The sequence below is a fragment of the Ambystoma mexicanum genome, chromosome 11 (assembly GCF_040938575.1).
Source record: "Ambystoma mexicanum isolate Mex_15411 chromosome 11, UKY_AmexF1_1, whole genome shotgun sequence".
NCBI lineage: Eukaryota > Metazoa > Chordata > Amphibia > Caudata > Ambystomatidae > Ambystoma > Ambystoma mexicanum.
In genome coordinates, this window is record NC_090934.1 from 355,484,006 (window position 1) to 355,508,674 (window position 24,669).

Consider the following 24,669-nt stretch of genomic DNA (forward strand, 5'->3'; position numbering starts at 1 on the left):
TAACACCAACCAACCAATTCCGGACGAGTCACGTATCCAATACCAATATTAAATTGGACAATTTACCAAAAGAAAAAGAGAGGAAACCGGCTCTTAGTTAAATAAAATTAATTAATTACAACATAGGGATCATATCGAAAGAGCACAAAAGTTTCTTACCAGCCTTCCGGCAACAACAATGTACAAAGAGAGAGTGCGCGCGCGCAATGCATCTCGTAGTAGTTAAAAAGAGAAATAGATCGCATAGGCAGCAACAGCACAAGGCATACCGCGGCGGCCATGTTAGGTGAGGGAAAGAGCCGGTTATTGATTAGATCAATAAGGCCAAGTTATGTATAAAGCACACAATCTATCGGTGCTATACACCTGAGCATCATAATTTAGTCGAAAATAAAATTAAAGGTGAGCAATACATAGAGCGCACTTGTTAAGCTGATGATGAAAAGATTAATCTTGGTAATGTATAAGAATATGTTATCACAGGTTGTGTATTCAGCCGCACACATCCATTAATACATCAAGAAAATATACAAACAATTAGGTATTCAGAACCGAAATTAAATAATATGAAGCACGGTAGTTCAGGTGTAGCTACCTAAGTATCAATGACACCAAACCAACTCTAAATATAAAATTAAATCATAAGAACACATGAAATTCATGATCGGAATTAAGTCCAAAATTTACTAATCTGTGTTTACAAATAAGTCTAGCCTCTAATTGTCTAAGTCTAAGTTCCATATTGCCCCCTCTTTTTAATGGACGTATTTGAGACAGCCCAATAAATTTCAAAGCCTTGAAGTCATCGAGTTGATGTAAAGTCTGCCAATGTGATGCCAGTGGATATTTGGCATCCTGTTTGTGCAAAGAAGCCAAATGCTCCCGAATACGCATTTTGAGTGGCCTAATAGTGCTCCCGACATAAAATAAGCCACAGACACATATAATGCAATACACCACAAATTTTGTGTTACAATTAATGAATGAATTGATAACATGTTTACCTGTTGTACCAAAATCAAATGCCTCAGATTCAAATACATGTGAACACATGTTGCAACTCCCACATTTGTGAAACCCATTCGCACGACCCAGTTCTAACCATGTTCTAACAGTAGGTGCTGGTGCCATGAAAGAGGGGCATAGAAGATTTTTAAGAGTAGGAGCTCTACTAAAAACTATCGATGGATTAGGTTCCAATAATTTGGTGAGATCCTTGTCTAAATGGAGTAAGTGCCAATGACGTTTTAGTATAGCATACACCTCATTACTATCACTGGTGTATCTAGTGATCAGCCTAATTTTATTAAAACGCGTATTAGCTGAGTTCATTCTAGTTTTAGGTTTAAGTAAATCAGCCCTCTTCATACTGGACACTTCGCGTTCAACCTTAGTAAGAAGGTTTGGTTGATAACCCCGTTGTACAAATTGATCGCGAATAAACAGTTTTTCCGCATCAAAATCAGCATCCAGAGAGCAATTGCGTTTGGCTCTAATATATTCACCTTTCGGAATGTTGTTAATAACAGAGCGTATGTGAGAACTAGATGAATGTAAAACTGCATTGACCGAGGTAGGTTTACGGAAAGTTTTAGTAATAAAACCCATAGGGGACTTAGAAATGTTCAGGTCAAGAAAATCCACAGAATCATTTGAAACATGATGTACGAATTGCAAACCCCAATTATTGGCATTTAAAAATTTGACAAATTCATTTAGTTCAGCCACATTGCCAGTCCAAATCATAAAAACGTCATCAATATATCTTTTCCAAAGATATATTGACGGTGAAAAGACATTATCATGAAACACATATTGTTCTTCAAATTGGTGCATGAATATATTCGCTACAGAAGGAGCAAAACTGGCTCCCATTGCAATGCCAATCAGTTGTTGATAATATGTATCATTAAAAAGAAACACATTATTTTGCAGAGCACAAAGAAGAAATTCTTTGATCATTTCAATATGAAGATGGTATGATGCTGATTTGTGTCGGAAAATATAAGTAATGCTACCAATTGCTTTGTAGTGATCAATAGAAGTATATAATGATTTAACATCAAGTGTGACCAATAATATTTCAGAAGTACAAGGCAATTGTGCAAGAATTTCAAGAATATGCATAGTATCTCTTAAATATGTGGGTGTAGAATGGACCAAAGGTGCAATACATTCATTGACATACACTGATATAGGTTCCAAAATTCCCCCCTGGCCACTAATAATGGGTCTACCTTCAGGTATCTGATCAAATGTCTTATGAATCTTAGGAAGAAAATAAGCAGTTGGCATTGTGGGTTTATCAGAAAACAAAAAACATTTTTCCACATCTGTAATGATTCCTAATTTATACCATTTATCAATTAAAGAATGCACTTTATTACGTATTTGAGCAATAGGATTGTTTTTCAAAATGGCATAGCAACCTGGTGAGTTCAGATGGTCAAGTGCCATGGAGATATAATCAGCTTTGTCCATAATCACGACGTTACCGCCTTTATCAGCCTCCTTAATTACCAGCGAATCATTAGATGCTAATTTGTTCAGGGCGGAACGCTGTGCTATTGACAAATTAGAATTTGTGAATTGTGAACGAGAAGAGCAACGATCAACTAATGTGTGAATATCATTGGTCACAACCCGATAGAACGTATCTATAACGTTGTCATCTGACAGAATTGGAGTAAATTTAGATTTATTTGCAAATTCTTTAATTGTCAAATTACGATGCTGAATATCTAATTCATGCATCGTATCAAGAAGGTTAGATTCACTGTCAGACATTGACTCATCAATAGACATGAGTATATGGGTACTCATCATCGTTTGCAATGAAATTTCTGATAGTGCAGCGACAGGTGTCGTAGGAGAGTATTGTTTGACCTGTGTAGCAAAAAACTTCTTGAGCTTCAGCTTTCTGATAAATTTAAATAGATCAATTTGAACCTGCACGATATCCTTAATGCAGGATGGAGCAAATGATAATCCTTTATTTAGCAATGAGTGTTCTTCTGGAGAGAGCTGATATTGACTTAAATTATGAATTAAATTTATCTGAACTGATTCTGAACGGTTTGATTCTGTATTGATTTCTGATATGAGGCTCTGGTTAGCTGTTGACCTAGTGGAGCGGCGTTGACGCCGCCTATGTTGGCCGCCCCTTGATCCCCTTGGTTTGGACCGAGCGTTGCGATATTGGCAGTGGGTGGTAGACGAAACCTGACCTGTTTTCTGATAGCCTCTTGTCTGTTGCCCTTTTTGAATCTTCTCATCTGTTCCAAAAAAGGTGCCGGAGATAAGCTAGATGGTTCTGACAATTCAACAGATTCGGCATCTTCTTCATCCCGTGATTCGTCATCACGAGGTGTATTCCCTAAGGCATTTCTGTTAACAGATCGATCTGAATCACTTTCGACATCAGAACTGACAGGTGAAGAAGCCGCACTGCTATTCCGCGATCTCGACACTTCATCAAACTTAGGTTGATAAGTGTAGACCCGGTTGTCTCGATAATCCCTATCATCTCTTGAAAATTTCCTGCATTTTCTCATTTTAACCTCATCCTGATGCCTTCTCAGTATATTATACATTGTTTTAAAATTTTTATCAATAGTTGCGGCAGGTGCATCAAATAATTGAATTTCTTGTTTGAGTACGTCAATCTGTTGGACAATACGAGAATGTGCTCTTTTTGCATGTTCAATAAGTAGAAGTAACATTTTGTTAGAGCTGTTGGTGAGGTTAGTTTCCCATTCCACTGCCAAATCATTATCCTGAGGATCTTCAAAATCCGGTAAGATAAGAATACGCAGACCTCTTGGTATTTTATTTTCTTGAGTATAGTGTTGCAACGTGGTCATTTCCCAAAATTTATTGATTTCTCTAATGCTCAACCTCTCAAGCTTAATGAATTTAGATCTAAGATCCTCAGTAATATTCGGTAAACGTTTGAACGGGTTCAAAGTAGAACCCCGAGGTGCGAATAGTGCTTTAATATCCGCATCTCTAGTGAGAATATATTCTGCTGCTTCAGCCATGATTTAATGAAGAGTACAATGCACTGCTGCTGGGTTCGAGACCTGAAATTGACAGTAAACAAGATGGTCCAAAGGCCTATGTGAACGACCAGCGCAACTGCACAAGAGTTAGAAGTTTAAAAAGGCAGCGTTCAACATGAGAGTGTGAGGGAACCCGGACCAAGGACCCTCGATAAGAAGTAAATTAGATATAAGCAGTGAACTGCGCCAATTGACAATAATACAATAATAATTGAATTATGTTTTTAATTCCATTCCACAGCCTGACACGTGTTTCGAGCAAAGCTCTTTTTCAAAGGCTGTACATAGTAACAATTATACAACCAGTAACCCATTCATTAGTGATATACATCATGTCAATTGGGCAAACATCAAGGGGTAGCAAGGGAGATGGCCAGAAGAAATCAGGACATCATGGCATTAAATTAAAAGGAACATAGTATAATATAAGTCATTTTACATACAACATTTACCGTTTAAGCAGATGATCCATCCGGTTACAAACCCAAGAAAAGAAGAAAAAGAAACATAACATAATAAGATAATAAGAGATTAGGTGTGTGCGGTGGAAAATCAACCATAGATAACATAATTTGTAAATCAACTCAAGGACGACTGACTAGATAATTACCGTTGAACCTTGTCCAAAGGAAACTATACGGCAAAAAAGATAAATTAACAAGGATTATCTAATGTCATGTGCATTCAACCGCCAACAATTATCCCACAGTAGATATAAATTTTAGGTATAATTACCTTAATATTACTTGCGGTTGCAATAACCATTAATTAATTACTGCAAAAATTACTGCAAAAAGTCCACAGCCAAAAAGGAAAAGTTGCGCGTAGATAACACCAACCAACCAATTCCGGACGAGTCACGTATACATTACCAAGATTAATCTTTTCATCATCAGCTTAACAAGTGCGCTCTATGTATTGCTCACCTTTAATTTTATTTTCGACTAAATTATGATGCTCAGGTGTATAGCACCGATAGATTGTGTGCTTTATACATAACTTGGCCTTATTGATCTAATCAATAACCGGCTCTTTCCCTCACCTAACATGGCCGCCGCGGTATGCCTTGTGCTGTTGCTGCCTATGCGATCTATTTCTCTTTTTAACTACTACGAGATGCATTGCGCGCGCGCACTCTCTCTTTGTACATTGTTGTTGCCGGAAGGCTGGTAAGAAACTTTTGTGCTCTTTCGATATGATCCCTATGTTGTAATTAATTAATTTTATTTAACTAAGAGCCGGTTTCCTCTCTTTTTCTTTTGGTAAATTGTCCAATTTAATATTGGTATTGGATACGTGACTCGTCCGGAATTGGTTGGTTGGTGTTATCTACGCGCAACTTTTCCTTTTTGGCTGTGGACTTTTTGCAGTAATTAATTAATGGTTATTGCAACCGCAAGTAATATTAAGGTAATTATACCTAAAATTTATATCTACTGTGGGATAATTGTTGGCGGTTGAATGCACATGACATTAGATAATCCTTGTTAATTTATCTTTTTTGCCGTATAGTTTCCTTTGGACAAGGTTCAACGGTAATTATCTAGTCAGTCGTCCTTGAGTTGATTTACAAATTATGTTATCTATGGTTGATTTTCCACCGCACACACCTAATCTCTTATTATCTTATTATGTTATGTTTCTTTTTCTTCTTTTCTTGGGTTTGTAACCGGATGGATCATCTGCTTAAACGGTAAATGTTGTATGTAAAATGACTTATATTATACTATGTTCCTTTTAATTTAATGCCATGATGTCCTGATTTCTTCTGGCCATCTCCCTTGCTACCCCTTGATGTTTGCCCAATTGACATGATGTATATCACTAATGAATGGGTTACTGGTTGTATAATTGTTACTATGTACAGCCTTTGAAAAAGAGCTTTGCTCGAAACACGTGTCAGGCTGTGGAATGGAATTAAAAACATAATTCAATTATTATTGTATTATTGTCAATTGGCGCAGTTCACTGCTTATATCTAATTTACTTCTTATCGAGGGTCCTTGGTCCGGGTTCCCTCACACTCTCATGTTGAACGCTGCCTTTTTAAACTTCTAACTCTTGTGCAGTTGCGCTGGTCGTTCACATAGGCCTTTGGACCATCTTGTTTACTGTCAATTTCAGGTCTCGAACCCAGCAGCAGTGCATTGTACTCTTCATTAAATCATGGCTGAAGCAGCAGAATATATTCTCACTAGAGATGCGGATATTAAAGCACTATTCGCACCTCGGGGTTCTACTTTGAACCCGTTCAAACGTTTACCGAATATTACTGAGGATCTTAGATCTAAATTCATTAAGCTTGAGAGGTTGAGCATTAGAGAAATCAATAAATTTTGGGAAATGACCACGTTGCAACACTATACTCAAGAAAATAAAATACCAAGAGGTCTGCGTATTCTTATCTTACCGGATTTTGAAGATCCTCAGGATAATGATTTGGCAGTGGAATGGGAAACTAACCTCACCAACAGCTCTAACAAAATGTTACTTCTACTTATTGAACATGCAAAAAGAGCACATTCTCGTATTGTCCAACAGATTGACGTACTCAAACAAGAAATTCAATTATTTGATGCACCTGCCGCAACTATTGATAAAAATTTTAAAACAATGTATAATATACTGAGAAGGCATCAGGATGAGGTTAAAATGAGAAAATGCAGGAAATTTTCAAGAGATGATAGGGATTATCGAGACAACCGGGTCTACACTTATCAACCTAAGTTTGATGAAGTGTCGAGATCGCGGAATAGCAGTGCGGCTTCTTCACCTGTCAGTTCTGATGTCGAAAGTGATTCAGATCGATCTGTTAACAGAAATGCCTTAGGGAATACACCTCGTGATGACGAATCACGGGATGAAGAAGATGCCGAATCTGTTGAATTGTCAGAACCATCTAGCTTATCTCCGGCACCTTTTTTGGAACAGATGAGAAGATTCAAAAAGGGCAACAGACAAGAGGCTATCAGAAAACAGGTCAGGTTTCGTCTACCACCCACTGCCAATATCGCAACGCTCGGTCCAAACCAAGGGGATCAAGGGGCGGCCAACATAGGCGGCGTCAACGCCGCTCCACTAGGTCAACGGCTAACCAGAGCCTCATATCAGAAATCAATACAGAATCAAACCGTTCAGAATCAGTTCAGATAAATTTAATTCATAATTTAAGTCAATATCAGCTCTCTCCAGAAGAACACTCATTGCTAAATAAAGGATTATCATTTGCTCCATCCTGCATTAAGGATATCGTGCAGGTTCAAATTGATCTATTTAAATTTATCAGAAAGCTGAAGCTCAAGAAGTTTTTTGCTACACAGGTCAAACAATACTCTCCTACGACACCTGTCGCTGCACTATCAGAAATTTCATTGCAAACGATGATGAGTACCCATATACTCATGTCTATTGATGAGTCAATGTCTGACAGTGAATCTAACCTTCTTGATACGATGCATGAATTAGATATTCAGCATCGTAATTTGACAATTAAAGAATTTGCAAATAAATCTAAATTTACTCCAATTCTGTCAGATGACAACGTTATAGATACGTTCTATCGGGTTGTGACCAATGATATTCACACATTAGTTGATCGTTGCTCTTCTCGTTCACAATTCACAAATTCTAATTTGTCAATAGCACAGCGTTCCGCCCTGAACAAATTAGCATCTAATGATTCGCTGGTAATTAAGGAGGCTGATAAAGGCGGTAACGTCGTGATTATGGACAAAGCTGATTATATCTCCATGGCACTTGACCATCTGAACTCACCAGGTTGCTATGCCATTTTGAAAAACAATCCTATTGCTCAAATACGTAATAAAGTGCATTCTTTAATTGATAAATGGTATAAATTAGGAATCATTACAGATGTGGAAAAATGTTTTTTGTTTTCTGATAAACCCACAATGCCAACTGCTTATTTTCTTCCTAAGATTCATAAGACATTTGATCAGATACCTGAAGGTAGACCCATTATTAGTGGCCAGGGGGGAATTTTGGAACCTATATCAGTGTATGTCAATGAATGTATTGCACCTTTGGTCCATTCTACACCCACATATTTAAGAGATACTATGCATATTCTTGAAATTCTTGCACAATTGCCTTGTACTTCTGAAATATTATTGGTCACACTTGATGTTAAATCATTATATACTTCTATTGATCACTACAAAGCAATTGGTAGCATTACTTATATTTTCCGACACAAATCAGCATCATACCATCTTCATATTGAAATGATCAAAGAATTTCTTCTTTGTGCTCTGCAAAATAATGTGTTTCTTTTTAATGATACATATTATCAACAACTGATTGGCATTGCAATGGGAGCCAGTTTTGCTCCTTCTGTAGCGAATATATTCATGCACCAATTTGAAGAACAATATGTGTTTCATGATAATGTCTTTTCACCGTCAATATATCTTTGGAAAAGATATATTGATGACGTTTTTATGATTTGGACTGGCAATGTGGCTGAACTAAATGAATTTGTCAAATTTTTAAATGCCAATAATTGGGGTTTGCAATTCGTACATCATGTTTCAAATGATTCTGTGGATTTTCTTGACCTGAACATTTCTAAGTCCCCTATGGGTTTTATTACTAAAACTTTCCGTAAACCTACCTCGGTCAATGCAGTTTTACATTCATCTAGTTCTCACATACGCTCTGTTATTAACAACATTCCGAAAGGTGAATATATTAGAGCCAAACGCAATTGCTCTCTGGATGCTGATTTTGATGCGGAAAAACTGTTTATTCGCGATCAATTTGTACAACGGGGTTATCAACCAAACCTTCTTACTAAGGTTGAACGCGAAGTGTCCAGTATGAAGAGGGCTGATTTACTTAAACCTAAAACTAGAATGAACTCAGCTAATACGCGTTTTAATAAAATTAGGCTGATCACTAGATACACCAGTGATAGTAATGAGGTGTATGCTATACTAAAACGTCATTGGCACTTACTCCATTTAGACAAGGATCTCACCAAATTATTGGAACCTAATCCATCGATAGTTTTTAGTAGAGCTCCTACTCTTAAAAATCTTCTATGCCCCTCTTTCATGGCACCAGCACCTACTGTTAGAACATGGTTAGAACTGGGTCGTGCGAATGGGTTTCACAAATGTGGGAGTTGCAACATGTGTTCACATGTATTTGAATCTGAGGCATTTGATTTTGGTACAACAGGTAAACATGTTATCAATTCATTCATTAATTGTAACACAAAATTTGTGGTGTATTGCATTATATGTGTCTGTGGCTTATTTTATGTCGGGAGCACTATTAGGCCACTCAAAATGCGTATTCGGGAGCATTTGGCTTCTTTGCACAAACAGGATGCCAAATATCCACTGGCATCACATTGGCAGACTTTACATCAACTCGATGACTTCAAGGCTTTGAAATTTATTGGGCTGTCTCAAATACGTCCATTAAAAAGAGGGGGCAATATGGAACTTAGACTTAGACAATTAGAGGCTAGACTTATTTGTAAACACAGATTAGTAAATTTTGGACTTAATTCCGATCATGAATTTCATGTGTTCTTATGATTTAATTTTATATTTAGAGTTGGTTTGGTGTCATTGATACTTAGGTAGCTACACCTGAACTACCGTGCTTCATATTATTTAATTTCGGTTCTGAATACCTAATTGTTTGTATATTTTCTTGATGTATTAATGGATGTGTGCGGCTGAATACACAACCTGTGATAACATATTCTTATACATTACCAAGATTAATCTTTTCATCATCAGCTTAACAAGTGCGCTCTATGTATTGCTCACCTTTAATTTTATTTTCGACTAAATTATGATGCTCAGGTGTATAGCACCGATAGATTGTGTGCTTTATACATAACTTGGCCTTATTGATCTAATCAATAACCGGCTCTTTCCCTCACCTAACATGGCCGCCGCGGTATGCCTTGTGCTGTTGCTGCCTATGCGATCTATTTCTCTTTTTAACTACTACGAGATGCATTGCGCGCGCGCACTCTCTCTTTGTACATTGTTGTTGCCGGAAGGCTGGTAAGAAACTTTTGTGCTCTTTCGATATGATCCCTATGTTGTAATTAATTAATTTTATTTAACTAAGAGCCGGTTTCCTCTCTTTTTCTTTTGGTAAATTGTCCAATTTAATATTGGTATTGGATACGTGACTCGTCCGGAATTGGTTGGTTGGTGTTATCTACGCGCAACTTTTCCTTTTTGGCTGTGGACTTTTTGCAGTAATTAATTAATGGTTATTGCAACCGCAAGTAATATTAAGGTAATTATACCTAAAATTTATATCTACTGTGGGATAATTGTTGGCGGTTGAATGCACATGACATTAGATAATCCTTGTTAATTTATCTTTTTTGCCGTATAGTTTCCTTTGGACAAGGTTCAACGGTAATTATCTAGTCAGTCGTCCTTGAGTTGATTTACAAATTATGTTATCTATGGTTGATTTTCCACCGCACACACCTAATCTCTTATTATCTTATTATGTTATGTTTCTTTTTCTTCTTTTCTTGGGTTTGTAACCGGATGGATCATCTGCTTAAACGGTAAATGTTGTATGTAAAATGACTTATATTATACTATGTTCCTTTTAATTTAATGCCATGATGTCCTGATTTCTTCTGGCCATCTCCCTTGCTACCCCTTGATGTTTGCCCAATTGACATGATGTATATCACTAATGAATGGGTTACTGGTTGTATAATTGTTACTATGTACAGCCTTTGAAAAAGAGCTTTGCTCGAAACACGTGTCAGGCTGTGGAATGGAATTAAAAACATAATTCAATTATTATTGTATTATTGTCAATTGGCGCAGTTCACTGCTTATATCTAATTTACTTCTTATCGAGGGTCCTTGGTCCGGGTTCCCTCACACTCTCATGTTGAACGCTGCCTTTTTAAACTTCTAACTCTTGTGCAGTTGCGCTGGTCGTTCACATAGGCCTTTGGACCATCTTGTTTACTGTCAATTTCAGGTCTCGAACCCAGCAGCAGTGCATTGTACTCTTCATTAAATCATGGCTGAAGCAGCAGAATATATTCTCACTAGAGATGCGGATATTAAAGCACTATTCGCACCTCGGGGTTCTACTTTGAACCCGTTCAAACGTTTACCGAATATTACTGAGGATCTTAGATCTAAATTCATTAAGCTTGAGAGGTTGAGCATTAGAGAAATCAATAAATTTTGGGAAATGACCACGTTGCAACACTATACTCAAGAAAATAAAATACCAAGAGGTCTGCGTATTCTTATCTTACCGGATTTTGAAGATCCTCAGGATAATGATTTGGCAGTGGAATGGGAAACTAACCTCACCAACAGCTCTAACAAAATGTTACTTCTACTTATTGAACATGCAAAAAGAGCACATTCTCGTATTGTCCAACAGATTGACGTACTCAAACAAGAAATTCAATTATTTGATGCACCTGCCGCAACTATTGATAAAAATTTTAAAACAATGTATAATATACTGAGAAGGCATCAGGATGAGGTTAAAATGAGAAAATGCAGGAAATTTTCAAGAGATGATAGGGATTATCGAGACAACCGGGTCTACACTTATCAACCTAAGTTTGATGAAGTGTCGAGATCGCGGAATAGCAGTGCGGCTTCTTCACCTGTCAGTTCTGATGTCGAAAGTGATTCAGATCGATCTGTTAACAGAAATGCCTTAGGGAATACACCTCGTGATGACGAATCACGGGATGAAGAAGATGCCGAATCTGTTGAATTGTCAGAACCATCTAGCTTATCTCCGGCACCTTTTTTGGAACAGATGAGAAGATTCAAAAAGGGCAACAGACAAGAGGCTATCAGAAAACAGGTCAGGTTTCGTCTACCACCCACTGCCAATATCGCAACGCTCGGTCCAAACCAAGGGGATCAAGGGGCGGCCAACATAGGCGGCGTCAACGCCGCTCCACTAGGTCAACGGCTAACCAGAGCCTCATATCAGAAATCAATACAGAATCAAACCGTTCAGAATCAGTTCAGATAAATTTAATTCATAATTTAAGTCAATATCAGCTCTCTCCAGAAGAACACTCATTGCTAAATAAAGGATTATCATTTGCTCCATCCTGCATTAAGGATATCGTGCAGGTTCAAATTGATCTATTTAAATTTATCAGAAAGCTGAAGCTCAAGAAGTTTTTTGCTACACAGGTCAAACAATACTCTCCTACGACACCTGTCGCTGCACTATCAGAAATTTCATTGCAAACGATGATGAGTACCCATATACTCATGTCTATTGATGAGTCAATGTCTGACAGTGAATCTAACCTTCTTGATACGATGCATGAATTAGATATTCAGCATCGTAATTTGACAATTAAAGAATTTGCAAATAAATCTAAATTTACTCCAATTCTGTCAGATGACAACGTTATAGATACGTTCTATCGGGTTGTGACCAATGATATTCACACATTAGTTGATCGTTGCTCTTCTCGTTCACAATTCACAAATTCTAATTTGTCAATAGCACAGCGTTCCGCCCTGAACAAATTAGCATCTAATGATTCGCTGGTAATTAAGGAGGCTGATAAAGGCGGTAACGTCGTGATTATGGACAAAGCTGATTATATCTCCATGGCACTTGACCATCTGAACTCACCAGGTTGCTATGCCATTTTGAAAAACAATCCTATTGCTCAAATACGTAATAAAGTGCATTCTTTAATTGATAAATGGTATAAATTAGGAATCATTACAGATGTGGAAAAATGTTTTTTGTTTTCTGATAAACCCACAATGCCAACTGCTTATTTTCTTCCTAAGATTCATAAGACATTTGATCAGATACCTGAAGGTAGACCCATTATTAGTGGCCAGGGGGGAATTTTGGAACCTATATCAGTGTATGTCAATGAATGTATTGCACCTTTGGTCCATTCTACACCCACATATTTAAGAGATACTATGCATATTCTTGAAATTCTTGCACAATTGCCTTGTACTTCTGAAATATTATTGGTCACACTTGATGTTAAATCATTATATACTTCTATTGATCACTACAAAGCAATTGGTAGCATTACTTATATTTTCCGACACAAATCAGCATCATACCATCTTCATATTGAAATGATCAAAGAATTTCTTCTTTGTGCTCTGCAAAATAATGTGTTTCTTTTTAATGATACATATTATCAACAACTGATTGGCATTGCAATGGGAGCCAGTTTTGCTCCTTCTGTAGCGAATATATTCATGCACCAATTTGAAGAACAATATGTGTTTCATGATAATGTCTTTTCACCGTCAATATATCTTTGGAAAAGATATATTGATGACGTTTTTATGATTTGGACTGGCAATGTGGCTGAACTAAATGAATTTGTCAAATTTTTAAATGCCAATAATTGGGGTTTGCAATTCGTACATCATGTTTCAAATGATTCTGTGGATTTTCTTGACCTGAACATTTCTAAGTCCCCTATGGGTTTTATTACTAAAACTTTCCGTAAACCTACCTCGGTCAATGCAGTTTTACATTCATCTAGTTCTCACATACGCTCTGTTATTAACAACATTCCGAAAGGTGAATATATTAGAGCCAAACGCAATTGCTCTCTGGATGCTGATTTTGATGCGGAAAAACTGTTTATTCGCGATCAATTTGTACAACGGGGTTATCAACCAAACCTTCTTACTAAGGTTGAACGCGAAGTGTCCAGTATGAAGAGGGCTGATTTACTTAAACCTAAAACTAGAATGAACTCAGCTAATACGCGTTTTAATAAAATTAGGCTGATCACTAGATACACCAGTGATAGTAATGAGGTGTATGCTATACTAAAACGTCATTGGCACTTACTCCATTTAGACAAGGATCTCACCAAATTATTGGAACCTAATCCATCGATAGTTTTTAGTAGAGCTCCTACTCTTAAAAATCTTCTATGCCCCTCTTTCATGGCACCAGCACCTACTGTTAGAACATGGTTAGAACTGGGTCGTGCGAATGGGTTTCACAAATGTGGGAGTTGCAACATGTGTTCACATGTATTTGAATCTGAGGCATTTGATTTTGGTACAACAGGTAAACATGTTATCAATTCATTCATTAATTGTAACACAAAATTTGTGGTGTATTGCATTATATGTGTCTGTGGCTTATTTTATGTCGGGAGCACTATTAGGCCACTCAAAATGCGTATTCGGGAGCATTTGGCTTCTTTGCACAAACAGGATGCCAAATATCCACTGGCATCACATTGGCAGACTTTACATCAACTCGATGACTTCAAGGCTTTGAAATTTATTGGGCTGTCTCAAATACGTCCATTAAAAAGAGGGGGCAATATGGAACTTAGACTTAGACAATTAGAGGCTAGACTTATTTGTAAACACAGATTAGTAAATTTTGGACTTAATTCCGATCATGAATTTCATGTGTTCTTATGATTTAATTTTATATTTAGAGTTGGTTTGGTGTCATTGATACTTAGGTAGCTACACCTGAACTACCGTGCTTCATATTATTTAATTTCGGTTCTGAATACCTAATTGTTTGTATATTTTCTTGATGTATTAATGGATGTGTGCGGCTGAATACACAACCTGTGATAACATATTCTTATACATTACCAAGATTAATCTTTTCATCATCAGCTTAACAAGTGCGCTCTATGTATTGCTCACCTTTAATTTTATTTTCGACTAAATTATGATGCTCAGGTGTATAGCACCGATAGATTGTGTGCTTTATACATAACTTGGCCTTATTGATCTAATCAATAACCGGCTCTTTCCCTCACCTAACATGGCCGCCGCGGTATGCCTTGTGCTGTTGCTGCCTATGCGATCTATTTCTCTTTTTAACTACTACGAGATGCATTGCGCGCGCGCACTCTCTCTTTGTACATTGTTGTTGCCGGAAGGCTGGTAAGAAACTTTTGTGCTCTTTCGATATGATCCCTATGTTGTAATTAATTAATTTTATTTAACTAAGAGCCGGTTTCCTCTCTTTTTCTTTTGGTAAATTGTCCAATTTAATATTGGTATTGGATACGTGACTCGTCCGGAATTGGTTGGTTGGTGTTATCTACGCGCAACTTTTCCTTTTTGGCTGTGGACTTTTTGCAGTAATTAATTAATGGTTATTGCAACCGCAAGTAATATTAAGGTAATTATACCTAAAATTTATATCTACTGTGGGATAATTGTTGGCGGTTGAATGCACATGACATTAGATAATCCTTGTTAATTTATCTTTTTTGCCGTATAGTTTCCTTTGGACAAGGTTCAACGGTAATTATCTAGTCAGTCGTCCTTGAGTTGATTTACAAATTATGTTATCTATGGTTGATTTTCCACCGCACACACCTAATCTCTTATTATCTTATTATGTTATGTTTCTTTTTCTTCTTTTCTTGGGTTTGTAACCGGATGGATCATCTGCTTAAACGGTAAATGTTGTATGTAAAATGACTTATATTATACTATGTTCCTTTTAATTTAATGCCATGATGTCCTGATTTCTTCTGGCCATCTCCCTTGCTACCCCTTGATGTTTGCCCAATTGACATGATGTATATCACTAATGAATGGGTTACTGGTTGTATAATTGTTACTATGTACAGCCTTTGAAAAAGAGCTTTGCTCGAAACACGTGTCAGGCTGTGGAATGGAATTAAAAACATAATTCAATTATTATTGTATTATTGTCAATTGGCGCAGTTCACTGCTTATATCTAATTCAATAATATATTTACTGTATTTAGATCAACACACATCTATAGTGATTGTATGGTTAGTGCACTGATTTTTTTTCTTTTTTTTTTTCTCAAATCTTGCATCTGCTAACTATTACTGAGACTACACCAATTGGTACACACGGCCATTATTTTTACATGTATATACAGTCATGTTAGGTTGGCTACTCGCGACCATGTTCCCATATTGTGTTGTACAAAATCTACCCTGCACAGATGGCGCCTTTATCAGCTATAGAAATGGCTTCACTAGATTGGGATGTTACTGACATCGCCCCATCCCGTGCACCACTCCATTCTTACCCACCACCTCACCGTTTCAACCCATCCAGGGTTATGCCAATTTCCCAAGAGTTACTAGAAGCCTTACTACTCCAGTTCCCACTACTTACTCATACATGACAGTTTCTACATGCCAAATACTATGGTTGACTCACATTCTTATCCTATTCAGGGCAACACTAGACTTTATCGACTAAGATCATGCACCAAAGTGCACCCTTGCCTCCTTAATTCAGTTTCAGAGACGACCACACCACCTAAGCCTAGCACCCACTTTTACAACAAACATCACATGATAGCTGTGGCAGTGACCACTAAACAATCCTCTTTCCTGCTAAGGACCAGACTCCTACCACCACCACTGCACCAGAAATTGAGCCTCAGGTCAACCTTAAAGGTGCCCTTATCAATGCTTGGTCATTTCGAGTCCACGCCATTGAGATGCATAACCTCATTATTGAACAACATTTGGACATCCTGATAGTCACTGAATCTTGGCTTCACCAAGCATCTGGACCACTGCTAACTCTCGCCATCCCACCTAATTACATCATCCTTAGGACCGATAGACTCAACTCTCAAGGAGGTGGTGTAGCTATCATAGCGAAAACTAACTTGAAATTAAGATCCTGCCCTCTCGAAGATATAGAAGGCTATGAACTTCTCCTAGCTAAACTCGCAATCGATCAGAAAACCACTATTAACTTCGTGGTGATCTACAGATCGCTCCAATACCAATTCCCATCCAAACCTAAACATACCATTAATCTTGGCTCCTTTCATCAAGCCTAATACCAAATGTATCATTTTTGGTGACCTTAATCTAGGTTTTAATGACGAGCATCATAACAAAGCAGAAGCCTTGCACACTGCACTTAAAAATATGAATTTCACACAGTTTGTGACTGCTCCCACCCACATCAAGGGTAGAACACTTCATTGGATACTTTCACTAAATGCTACATTAGCTATAGAGCCCATCACACCACTCGATTGGACTGACCACCATAGTGTACATTTTACCCTTGCTTGCAAAGAGATATGCCCTCCCAAAATTTAAAACAGTGGATACCTATAAACAAGAAACATTTGCAAGCTTACAGCTGAGAACCTAGCCCCTATCCTCAGTAAAGCGCTAGCATCTAATTTGAATGTAAGTGGTAACCCTTGTCTCCTTGCAGACACCTACCATAAATGCCTCACCTCCACTATTGTCTTGGTAGCACCTTTAACAATCCAAACGCGTGGGCTGACAAAAGAGTGTGCTTTTGGTTCAACGACGAGCTAGTTTAACTAAGGCGAACTAAACTATCTCTGGAACACATCCATAAAATTCCCCCACTACAGACACTGATAATGCTTTTAAAGCCGCCAACAAACTGTACAAAGTGGCAATTATCACTAACAAAGCTAATGCATACAACACTCGCATCTGCAATGCTGCATCAAATTCAAAAGAGCTATTTTCCATTCTCAGAGAATTTGAACACCCTACCCCAGTCATCACCCCAGCCAACTCCAGCAAAGAATGGTGCACCATCATACAAGATGCGCTAGCTGCTAAAATCACATTGCTTCAAAAGAAAATAGATACTAAAAGAAAAATATGAACTGAAAAAATCTCACCAAAACCACATCACAAAATCCAATGAGAATGCCAACTTGCTATTCCACTTCACCCCAGTGACCCAAACTAAAAGCCTCTAACTGCAAAGGTGATAACTTCCCTGCTCACTTAGTTAAGCTATGTGCTTCCACCCTCACACCTATCATTACCAATATTGTTAACGCCTCCTTTAACACAAACCTAGTCCCTGCCAGCATCAAAGAAGCCTGGGTTACCCCACTTCTGAAGAAACCAACCCTCGGCCCAGCAGTGCCCACTAATTACTGACCAATAACTACGGTTCCATTCTTGCTACGGTTCCATTCTTGCTTAAGATCATTGATAAGATGGCTTACTCACAAATACAAGCCCACCTCGAACAAAACAAACTCCTCGGAGCCAGACAATCTGGATTCAGGCCCAACCACAGTATCGAAACGGCACTCCTTGACCTGAAAATCCAAATGGATACCATCAAGGACTCGGGGTGGAAACTCTGTATACTACTGCTGTTAGACCTAGCTGCAGCATTTGACCTGCTGGATCATGATAAACAATGCACTACCTGGGCTAATGATTTTAACTTCTCTAAAAATGCCACCCTCTGGGTAAAATCCTTTCTAACCGAACGTACGTCCAGAGTCTCCATTAGTAAAGAAGCCGCTGATCCCATACGAGTCCCCATCGGGCTACTCCAAGGGTCATGCCTTTCACCAACTCTGTATAATGCTGCCACAAAGCTTCTCTTCTTGGCATTGGACTACATGGGTGCCATCTACACCACACCCAGATCCTACCAATTTCAGGGAACTGGGACCAGGACACCTTGACCATCAACAAAATGTACGTCATAATCCAGAATTGGATGGTTTTGAATAGCCTTTTCCTTAATGATGAGAAGACAGATTCTCATTGTGGGCTCCCAAACTAAAATCTGTGCCCTCCACCGAGACTATTTATCAATCAATATCGATGGTATGTTGATCCCAGTACTTAAACAGGTAAAAACTCTAGGAGTGTACCTAGATGCTAATCTTACCGTGGCTAAACACATGTGCACTCTCATCATCTACCGAATGTACTTCCAAACTGATTACTTTAAGCTGCCAGTTCCTCACTCCCACAGATTGTTAAAATCAGGGCCATGGCCAAGGTAATGCAAAGTTGTACTATTGCAACGCCCTATTAGGGACATTCAACACCAATCTAAGCAAACTACAGCTAATGCAAAATAAAGCATTACGTGCATCCCTAAGAATTAAAGTCTGACCGTATTTCCAACATAAGGAGGGAGACCCATTGGTTTCCCATCAAGGCCAGAAACATCTTTAAAATGCGATGCAAAAATAGCCCCTATCTACATGAATAATGCTATAAACAAAAAATAATTCACCAGATTGTTGAGATCCAATAACAATGCGCTCCTTGAGGTTCCTCACTACAAAACTACTAGAGCAGAGGGCAGCAGCTTCAGAGTCATGTCCCTGAAACACTGGAATTCCCTTCCATTAAATGTCAAAAAAGAGGAATCCTTCCATTGTTTCAAAAAACTACTAAAACCTTGGTTGTTTAACCAATTTTAGTTAACCAACTGACACATTGACCAACAGCAGTCTGCCATTACATGTACTCACTTGACTCTTATACTGTTCCAACCAATGAATGCTAAAAGATTATTCAACAATGTCCTCCTATCACTGTAAATATTTATGACGTATGTTCATTTTATGTTTTCTGAAATTCCATGCAACTAATGTCCTCTTTCACTGTTCACTCTTATTGATATCCTTAATCTATGCCAAAATGTCTAACTACGCTGTGATACCAGGGTTTGAGCATGTAACAAATGTAAATAAATGCTGTTCAGTAATGGTGCATATTTACATTATTTTTCATTTTGAATGAGACAAGCTTCCCGCCAGACTCTTGTGTCCTCTTTTCAATTAATCTTTTTCTCCCCATCTGGATATCTTTGTAGGATATTTTAGTGTTGAATACAGTGACCCAGTCAACATTGTTGTGGCTAATTTGTTAATATATCTTGTCACAATAGTTAGTTTTAATATCCATTTGTCTAGAATGTATCTAGACCAGATGGATTACATTGGAGCATATTTGCACAACATCTACTAGCACTGTAGCAATGGACATCCTCTTTGAGACGCATGTTTGCACACTATTGCACTTGCAATTTACGAAAGCCTAATCTCCACCTTTCCTTTGGGGAGACACTGTCGCATTAAACAGTAGAGTACATATTTGCACCTACTTGTGACATTTGGACGTTAGTCAAACTATTATGTACAGGTCACTGAAATGCATTTTAGTGGACTAAAGACTATTTTTAGTAATTATATGTTCACGTTAATTAGAATCAAAATGCATTTGCACTTTGACATTCTAATATTTAAGATTATTATATTATATAGTGATCTGTTAGCATTGTAACAAACTTAATGGTTTTTGGCTCATATTGTATGGGCATTATCCTCTCTAACGTAGGTATGCTACTGAAATGGTTAGTAATATACATAACCTACACGGCTCATATATACCGCTGTCTTAATATACATTAACATTTTGGATTTTTGGTTATATATGTAAGTGGATATGACTATAAACATGTAAGTGATGATGCAAAGCTCTTATTTCATGCTGATAGGCACACGGAAGAATACAGGCACTGTTATTATTGAGCATTTCTAACAATTGTATTACAATATGGCTTTACGATTAGTTGAATTTACATCAGACTGTGTGGCCCTCTAGTGGTATAAGCTATCCCTACACGCGAGCTGGGTAATGAATTCGAAACGCACAGAGCTCATAAGTTTTTAAGGTGAATTATGACTGCTGTTTGATATCTCGCTGCAACTAAACATATGGTACGGGGTGAATTGGCACTGAGCCGACGTTTATTTTCGGCACATTGCTAATCTTGCATCAGGAGCGCATTTGCGCACTTTATCCCCGTTATTTGGAAACATGAGTTACACTGAGGAGGCTGGTATACCCGGCCCCTGCCTTCCCGTGTACTTGTTGTTTACACTATTTGGTGTGCCTAAGGATATTATTGTTAGACATTAACGGCTACAAGATGGTGGTATTTAATTAATTACCATACTGTCACTACCTTTTTGAAATCATGTGATCTCGTTTAACACATGGGATGCAGGGGGCGGAGATTGCCGCACTGATCGGTGTTTTTACATTTTATGGTGGATTCTGCACATATGGATTGTACTGGCCTGAGGAAGTTCGTGATAGCGAGCGGAACGCGTGGCATTTTCCACCCGGATGGGCGAGTGTTTTTAACTACTTGGTCTGCCTTCTTAGGTTAATGTTTACTTTATGTTCACCTTTTTTATTTTATTTGTGATGCACTTATTATTTAAATAAAGGAGCTTTTGTATCAAACACAGCAAGATCTTAAGTACTTGGGCGACCTGACGTGTTCCCCATAATTTTGTTTTTTGTTTTTTTGAACATCTACAACCCCCAGATTACGTGTGTGTGTTTTTTGTGGAGTTTAGCTAACCCATACCCCGAAGCACCAGCTACTAGCATAAGGCAGAGCGCTTTTAGGCTAATCATGTCATTTTTATTTTTTCTTGCTGATTGGGCCACAGTTATATTTTGGATCAGGGGTGCAGAAGTTAATTGCAGCCTCTGTCTGCGGTGACTTGGAGAGGGAAGGGGGTGTGTGGGGGGGGGGGCGTCGAAGAAGCAGCTTTCAGGAATGCATAAGTGACCTTTGAACTTGTCCTGTCCCACGGAAGAGCAGATGCTGCAGATGTTGGAGTGATGCAGCAGGGCCACCCACATGTGTGCTCTATGCTTTTGGCATTGAGCTTTAGGAAAGGTGGATCTGATTAGCAGATCACCCTTTCTGAGACAGAATTACCAACAACATGTTATTAACAAACATTCTATTAAACCAGACGGCTAAAAGTAAATACTTTTAATATGGTTTCCAGGCCAGAAAAAAGTACCTTGAGCTTAAACAGCGTATCCAGAATAAATTGTTTGTGGGTGATCACTATATAAATAGCCCAGGGAAGAGGAGCTAAAGTGCAGCTTGAATTGCCCATCAAAAGATGGATGGGGTCAGGAAAGATAAAGGAAATGGGCAGTTCACCTAGAGTATGTTGATCATGCAGGGAGTTTCATGCCAGCCAGGCGGAGCCAGGACCTGGCATGCATGGGAGACTGCCCCCCTGTTGACTGAGCTATGCCAGCTCTAAGCAGCTGATCCTGCACCACTTGCAGTAACGCGCGCCTACATGCGTGTGCTGTGTCAATGCCTTTGTGTTGTGAGGAGAAAGCTTGCACTGGTTGTGTCCCCCGAGCCCACTTCATTCTGTTGCAAGCCTTCTCCGCATCCACGGAGAGGAGAGTGGGCTCACCCTGCATGCCCTGATCTTCGTTAATCAGGTGGAGTGTCTTTCTCATAGTGTCCGCACGTTGTCTTCCCGGGATAAACGGTCTGAGTGGACAGACTCTGGTAAGTGCACCTCCAGCCTTGCCTCCAGGACCCTAGCATACATTTTGGCATCTATGTTTAGAAGTGAAATTGGACGATAATGAGCCGCAGGACACAATATCTCTACCCTCCTGAGGTATCACCATTATGAAGGCCAAGGTTAAAGAATCCGGTGCTTTCCCTTTTACCATAATGTCGTTGAAGAGTAATGTCAAAAAGGGGAGCAGGGCCCACTCAAAGGTTTTATAGAAACCTGGGGAGAAACCGCCATCTTCCGGTGTTTTCCCCAGCCGGAGGCACCCTATAGCGTTTATTTCCTCACCGGTAATTGGGGCATCCATGGCCTCCGATTTCATCCATTGATGATGGTAGAGAAGCCCCCACGAGATACTCTTAGGCCTCCCCTTCGACAGTGCCCCTCCCCACCTTCACTTCGGTGTAGGTCCTCATCGAACAATTCGAATGCCTCTTGGATCTCTTCCACTGTCCCTTCCCTTCCCCCAACCTCGCAGACCCTTTCTGCCCCTTGTCCCCGTAATCTCACGGCCAGGAGGGCGTCTGCCTTATCACCTTTCTCATCAACTTTCATTTTCAGAAACTGTAGATTGCGGATTATATTCCCCCTTCAAGCAATGCCAGCTCCTCTCTCAGGACCCTCTCATCCATAATACAGTCCTCTCTATTAGTTGGAGTGGACTGAGCGAGCCTCTCGAGTCTCCTAGTTTGTCCCTGGGCCCTTTCTCCACCAGATTACGTTCCTTCTACTTGTGGGCCCCCTCCCTAATCAGCACACCCCTCCATGTGGCCTTTGCCACGTCCCATACCGTCCCTTTCCTCACCTCCCCATGTATTTGATGACTAAGAATTCCTTGATGTCATTCTCTAATTCTCTCATGCCTCACACTTTTATTGCCTTTCACAACGGGAAGGCTGCCTGAGCTGCACCAGGGGAAGAGAGGCTAACCAGAAAGCCTGCCCCTGATTACGAGACAAAATCAACTGAACCCCATACTATGGCCATGTGCAGGTAAGCCCACTTGGGCTAACCTTCATGTTCTTTTTGCACTCGGCGAATTCTGCCATCTGAAATTGTATGCAAGTGAATCTCGAAATGCATTCTATGCACTGGCAGCATTGTTTTGTTCTTTGGGCCATTTATCACTTGTGTTAATAGCATCTGCTATTGTTTGATTTGCTATGGCGACCCTTCCAAGATGCCTGCACTATTTCTGAGCACTGGAGTGCTCTGCCTGGCTGCCACCCCCCAGGGCCTCTGAACGGCCAAGCTCGCCACTTCTGGGCCAATCCGGGGCACTGGAAGGTCGATCGCAGGACCCTTCCAAAGGCCCACTCCTAAGGCCCCTGTCCGGTCCTGGTTGGGCTTCTGGCCCCACTCTCCTTCTACTGCAGGCAAGATCCTCCATCATGCTGGGTACTCCATCCACACACCTTTGGATTGTGACATCCCCTACCTTTTGCCATCACACGGGTGCTGACTGTTGCTTGGTGCCTGCCTCATCGCTCCTTGACTCGCTCCCCCTGCCTCTCCAGTCCTTCACATTGCCCAGCTATGCTGGTAGATGTCCCCTGTACTACCGTCAAACTTCACTCTGCTCTTCATTCCCTGAGCCTCATTTCCACTAACCCATCTCTATACTGCTGTGCTGCAATACCTGTGTCATCCTGCATTGTATGTGACTGTTAGTGTAAAAATCGAATTTAGGGGTGCCTTCATCCTATACTGTTTGTTATTTTCACTCTTAACACCCACTTGGCCGACTGTCAGGTTCAGAAGTGTGCATTGCAGCACACACCCCTCATTTCTATCTCCCTCTCCCTTCCTCATCTTGCTCTGAGATGGCTCTCCATCTCCCCAATCTATTCCAACTGCTACACCATCACCTATCCTCCCTCTCTCTCAAAAACTGGACGGAAAAAGCATAAAAAAAGACATGCTTGCTGCAAACCCTGGCCTTCCAATTGCGGACACCTATGTCGGTGCATCCTCCAGAGAAATCTTCACTGACATCCTTTTCTCTGTCCCATCTCCTGACCTATGGACCTCTCACCTCATCGCCACCCCCTCCTTATTCTTCCACTGCCATTAATGGCAGCACCAAGTGGGCAGTCCTCTGGCTTCTTCTCATCTCGCTGCTGCATTAATGTCTACCTCACGGGCACGATTCTGGTTCTAGGCCCTCAGGGCAATCTCCTTCTCTTTGACCGGATCCTGCCATCTCTCATCAATTTCCTTCCTTCGCCTGACTCTTCCGCCTTCTATCCTCCCTTCTCCCCCACTTCTGACTGGAGCTCCACGCCCGACACTCTGCCTCCAGAAATCCTTCAAAGGCAGCGATCGTCTCCACCTGGCGACCCTCAACACACGCTCTGCATCCATTACATGGTAGTGGGGGGACGCGAAAGGGTTGAGCAGAAAGAAAGCAGAACTATGGGTGGCGCAGTATTCACATAGATCCGAAGA

The 24,669-nt window shown here is 39.6% G+C and overlaps 1 protein-coding gene across 9 annotated transcripts in view; it reads left to right on the top strand.

The window, feature by feature from the left end:
• The window catches only part of EYA3 (EYA transcriptional coactivator and phosphatase 3), a 2,553,793-nt gene that overhangs the window by 50,228 nt on the left and 2,478,896 nt on the right, over positions 1-24,669 (top strand). Inside the window, exon 1 of one of the 9 annotated variants that reach the window (XM_069623077.1) lies at positions 15,193-15,227. The exons of the other annotated variants lie outside the window; for them this stretch is intronic. The gene's annotated coding sequence lies outside the window, so the exon portion shown is untranslated. Of the gene's footprint in view, positions 1-15,192; positions 15,228-24,669 lie in introns of those variants that run through there. 9 annotated transcript variants of the gene reach the window in all.